Genomic DNA, 6,206 nt, shown 5'->3' with positions numbered 1-6,206 from the left:
TATATACAGACCACATACCCAAAGGCTCAGCTGATCACAGTAGATTCCACCATGGAGTTGATTACCAGTCTCATCATAGGGAATACTACATCCAGCTGCCCAGCCACTCAACCAGGCCTAGCCAAGTTGACACAAAAGCATAACCACCACAGGTTTGACAGGATATTTCCACATTTGTATTTGTATGCATATATATCCATAAATATAGCAGAGCATTCAGGGGGCAAAGTTATGAAAACTTAGCCATGACCAAACACTGTGAGGGAAGGAGTCACTGGGCCTGGGGGCTCAGTACTATATAATCTCAGGGGGACACTAAGGCCAATTGGCATAACATAGTCCACAAGACGAAGCTCTTCATCCCAGCTTGGTGAGTATCAACTGGGGCTTAAAAGCTTGTGAGTGGTCACTAAGGTGCATTTATTAGTTTTGGAGTGAAGAAGAATGAGGAAAATCAAAGATACAAGGAAACAATTAGTCCAAAGGGACTAAGACCACACAAATCCCAGCCTCCTTGATGCTAGAAGAACTAGATGGTGCCCGGCTGCCACGGAAGACTGCTTTGGAAGGAATCACAGGAAGAGGTCCCAGAGAGAGTGGAAGAAAAATATGGAACAAAACTCATCATCATAAAAAATACCAGGCTTACTGGTTTGATCAAGACTGGTGGAACACCTGAGACCATGGCCCTTAGACATCTTTCAAGCCCGGAATTGAACTCACCCCTGTGGCTCAACTTTCAGCCAAATGATAGGCCTATAAGGTGAACAATAACTCAAGGGAGGTATGCACTTATTAAAACAGTCAACCATATGAGATCAAAAGGGCAGTATTTGCCCAGGGATTAAAGCTCAGAAGGCAGGAAGGAATAGGAAAGAATGACAAATAGAAATGGTAAACATAGGGAGGACGTGGGAAGAGAGCTGTTACATTATGGGGATTGTAATCAACACCACAAAATGAAATGTGCATGAATTGTTGGATGGAAAACCAATTTGGTCTTAAACACCCAAATCACAATAAAAATTAATAAAGTTAAAGTTATAAATCAAAAAGAAGGAAAAAAAAGTGAGTGAGGGAGGATTCAATAATTCTTGTTCTCTATACTCTCCTGCCACCACTCATCTGTGAGTTTGTCATACTGTGGTGCTTGTGTGTTGCTGTGAGGCTGGAGGCTTTTTTTTTTTTTTTTGTCCTCAAATGCCAGCAGGGTCACCCATGGTGGACAGGTTTCAGCAGAGCTTCCAGACTAAGACAGACTGAGAAGAAGGACAAGGCCATCCAATTCTGAAAAAACTGGCCACTGAAAGCCTTATGAATACCAGTGAAACACTGTTTGATATAAAACAAACACAGAAACAAAAAACAACTCACTGCTGTTGAGTCATGGCAAATTTTATGAATAGCTAGGAAACATTGTCTGATATAGTGCCGGCAGATGAACCCCTCAAGTTGGAAGGCACTCAAAATAAGACTGGGGGAGAGACGCCTCTTCCAAGTAGAGTCAACTTTAATGATGTGGATGGAGCAAAGCTTTCAAGACCTTCATTTGCTTATTGGGGACGACTCAAAATGGGAAGAAACAGCTGCAAACATCCATTAGTAATTGGAACATGGAATGTATGAAGTATGAATGTAGGAAAATTGGAAGTTGTGAAAAATGAAATGGAACACATAACGATTGATATCCTAGGCATTAGTGAGCTGAAATGAACTGATATTGGCCATTTTGAATCAGACAATCATGTGATCTACTATGCTGAGAACAACAAATTGAAGAGGAATGGCATCATATTCATCATTACAAAGAACATTTCAAGATCTATTCTGAAGTACAATGTAGTTAGTGATAGGATAATATCTATACGCCTACAAGGAAGACCAGTTAATATGACTATTATTCAAATATATGCACCAACCACTAAAACCGAAGACGAGGAAATGGAAGATTGTTATCAACTTCTGCAGTCTGAAATTGACCAAACATGCAATCAAGATGTATTGATTATTACTGGTTATTGGAATGTAAAAGTTGGAAACAAAGAAGCATCAGTAGCTGGAAAATATGGTCTTAGTGATAGAAATGATGTGGGAGATCACATGATAGAATTTTGCAAGACTAACAACTTATTCATTGCAAATACCCTTTTTCAACAACACAAACACAAACGGCAGCTGTACATATGGATCTTGCCAGATGGAATACACAGGAATCAGATCAACTACATCCATGGAGACAGGCAATGGAGAAGCTCAGAATCTTCAGCCAAAACAAGGCCAGGAGCTGACTGTGGAACAAATCATCAATTGCTCATCTACAAGTAAAAGTTGAAGCTGAAGAAAATTAAAACAAGTCCATGAGACCAAAATACCACTTTGATTATATCCCAGCTGAATTTTGATACCAGCTGAAGAAGAACAGATTTGACACATTGAACACTAATGACTGAAGACCAGATTGAGTACATGAAGAAAGTAAAATGTCATTAAAAAGACAAGAAAGGAAGAAAAGACAAAAATGGATGTCAGAAAAGACTCTGAAACTTGCTCTTGAACAGAGAGTGTTGTTGTTGTTGTTATGTGCTGTTGAGTCGGACCTGACTCATAGCGACCCCTCCTTGGGTTTCCGAGGCAGTATCACTATGGAAGTAGATTGCCCCATCTTCCTTCTGAGGAGAGGCTGGTGGGTTTTAACTGCCAGCCTTCTGGTTAGCAGTCAAGTGCCTTAGGCACTATGCTACCAGAGCAGAGAGTAGCTAAAGCAAATGGAAGAGATGATTTAATAAGAGCCAAACAGAAGATTTCAAAGAGCAGCTTGAGAAGAAAAAGTAAAGAATTATAATGAAATGGGCAAAGACTTGGAGTTAGAAAACCAAAACGGAAGAACATGCTTGGTATATCTTTAGCTGAAAGAACTGAAGAAAAAATTAAAGCCTCATATTGAAGGGTTCTATGGGCAAAATACTGAATGATTCAGGAAACATCAAAAGAAGATGGAAGGAATACACAGACTTACTGTACCAAAAAAAAATTGGTCGATGTTCAACTATTTCAGGAGGTAGCATATGGTCAAGAACCAATGGTATTGAAGAAAGAAGTCCAAGGTGTACTGAAGGAATTGGTGAAAAACAAGGCTCCAGGAATTGATGGAATACCCATTGAGATGTTGCAACAAATGGGTGCAAAGCTGGAGGCACTTACTCGTTTATGCCAAGAGATTTGGAAGACAGCTACCTGGCCAACTGACTGGAAGAGATCCATATTTGTACCCATTCCAAAGAAAGGTGATCCCACAGAAATTATCAAAAAATACCATTAATATCATATGCAAATAAAATTTTGCTGAGGATAATTCAAAAGTAGTTGCAGCAGTATATTGACAGAGAACTTCCAGAAGGGCAAGCTGGATTCAGAAGAGATGTGGAACGAGGAATATCATTGCTGATGTCAGATGGATCTTGGCCAAATACAAAGAAAACTGGAAAAATGTTTACCTATGTTTTATCACCTATGCAAAGATATTTGACTGTGTGGATCATAACAAATTATGGATAACATTGAGAAAAATTCCAGAACACTTAATTGTGCTCCTGAGGAACCTGTACATAGACCAAGAGGCAGTCATTCAAATAGAACTGGGGATAGGGCATGGTTTAAAATCAGGAAAGATATGCATCAGGATTGTATCCTTTCACCATACTCAATCTATATGCTGAGCAAATATCCAAGAAGCCAGACTATATGAAGAAGAACACAGCATTAGGATTGGAGGAAAACTCATTAACAACCAGTGATAAGCAGATGACCCAATCTTGCTTGCAGAAAGTGAAGAAGACTTGAAGCACTTACTGATGAAGATTAAAGACGACAGCACAGCCTTCAGTATGGATCACACCTCAACATGCAGAAAGCAAAAATCCTTACAACTGGACCAGTAAACAACATCATGATAAATAGATAGAGTTGTTAGGGATTTCATTTTACTTGGATCCACAGTCAACACCCATGGAAGCTGGAAGCGGCAATCAAGAAATCAGATGATGCATCGCACTGGGGAAATCTGCTACAAGGGACCTCTTGAAAGTGTTAAAGAGCAAAGAAGTCATTTGAAGACTAAGGTGCACCTGACCCAAGCCATTGTCTTTTCAATAGCCTCACATCCATGTGAGAGCTGGGCAGTGAATAAGGAAGACTGCAGAAGAATCGATGCATTTGAATTGTGGTGTTGCTGAAGAATACTGAATATACCATGGACTGCCAGAAGAATGAACAAATTTGTCTTGGAGGAAGTACTGCTGCAATGCTCCTTAGAAGTGAGAATAGCCAGACTTTGTCTCAGGGACTTTGGTCATGTTATCAGTAGGGTCCATTCCCTGGAGAAGGATATCGTGCTTAATAAATTAGAGGGTCATTGAAAAAGGGGAAGACCCTCAAAAAGATGGATTGACACCATGTCTGCAACAATGGACTCAAACACAGCAATGATTGTGAGGATGGCCCAGGATCGGGCAGTGATTCGTTCGGTTGTACACAAGGTACAACAGAGTCGGGACTGACTCAATGGCACCTAACTATAATAAGTTTTAAGTCACTCTAGAAAACTGACCCCGTGGCCTAGCATTTCACTCTGGAATGTGGGAACACTTAGCACCTATTACTTTATCATCTTGTTACAAATGCCACTGCTTCCAGGAGGTCCCCCGGCCATCTTCTTTACACTAGTCCCCATCCCATCCCATTGTCCTGTTTTCTTTTTTATAATGGGTAGTGACTATGTTGTTGTTGTTAGGTGCCGTCGAGTAGTTTCCAACTCATAGCGATCCTATGCACAGCAGAATGAAACACTGCCCGATCCTGTGCCAGACCCATGATCCTTGCTATACTTGAGCCCATCGTTGCAGCTACTGTGTCAATCCATCTCATTGAGGGCCTTCCCCTCTTTCATCGACCCTCCACCCTGCCAAGCATGACATCCTTCTCCAGGGAATGGTCCCTTCTGACAACATGACCAAAGTAGGTGAGATGAAGTCTGGCCATTCTCGCTTCCAAGGAACATTCCGGCTGCACTTCCTCCAGGACAGATCTTTTAGCAGTCCACGGTACTTTCAGCATTCTTCTCCAGCACCACAACTCAAAAGCATCAACTCTTCTTCGGTCTTCCTTATTCATTGTCCAGCTCTCACATGCATATGAAGCGATTGGAAATATCATGGCCTGTGTCAGGTGCACCTTAGTCCTCAAGGAGACATCCTTGCTCCTCAGCTCTTTGCAGCGGACTTGCCCAGTGCTATATGTTGTCTGATGTCCTGACTGCTGCTTCCATTGGTGTTGGTTGTAGAACAAAAAAATGTGAATTTCACTTCAATCTTTTCTCCATTTATCAATGATGTTGTTTATTGGTCCAGTTGTGAGGATTTTTGTCTTCTTTATATTGAGACATAATCCATACTGGAGACTGTATTCTTCAACCTTCATCAGTAAATGCCTCAAGTCATCCTCACCTTCAGCAAGCAAAGTTGTGTCATCAGCATATTGCAGGTTGTTAATGATTCTTCCTCCACTCCTGATGCCATGTTTTTCTTCATATAGTCCAGCTTCTTGGATTATTTGCTCAGCTTGTAGATTGAATAAGTATGGGGGAAGGCTACAACCCTGACACACTCCTTTCTTGACTTTAAACCATGCAGTGTCCCCTTGTTCTGTTCAAATGTCAGCCTCCTGGTCAATGTACAGGTTCCTCATGAGTACAGTCAAGTGTTTGGGAATTCCTATTCTTCTCACAGTATTATCCACAATTTGTCATGATCTACACAATCAAATGCCTTTGCATAGTCAATAATACACAAGTAAACATCTTTCTGGTATTCTTTGCCTTGAGCCAAGATCCATCTGACAGTAGTTATGATATCCCTTGTTCCACATCCTCTTCTAAATCCAGCTTGCACCTCTGGAAGTTCTCTGTCAACATACTGCTGCAACTGTTTTTGAATTATCTTCAGTAAGATCTTACTTGTGTGCAATAGTAATGATATTGTTTGATAATTTCCACATTCTGTGGGATCACCTTTCTTTGGAATGGGTACAAATATGGATCTCTTCCAGTCAGTTGGTGTGTTAGATTGGGTTCTCTAGAGAAACACAAAAACCAGCAAAGTGTATATATATATTTAGAGAGAGAGAGAGAGAGAGAGAGAGAGAGAGAGAGA

The sequence above is a fragment of the Orycteropus afer genome, unplaced genomic scaffold, assembly GCF_000298275.1.
Source record: "Orycteropus afer afer isolate SDZICR_OR568_19922 unplaced genomic scaffold, OryAfe1.0 scaffold00460, whole genome shotgun sequence".
NCBI lineage: Eukaryota > Metazoa > Chordata > Mammalia > Tubulidentata > Orycteropodidae > Orycteropus > Orycteropus afer.
This window is presented reverse-complemented; position numbering follows the sequence as displayed.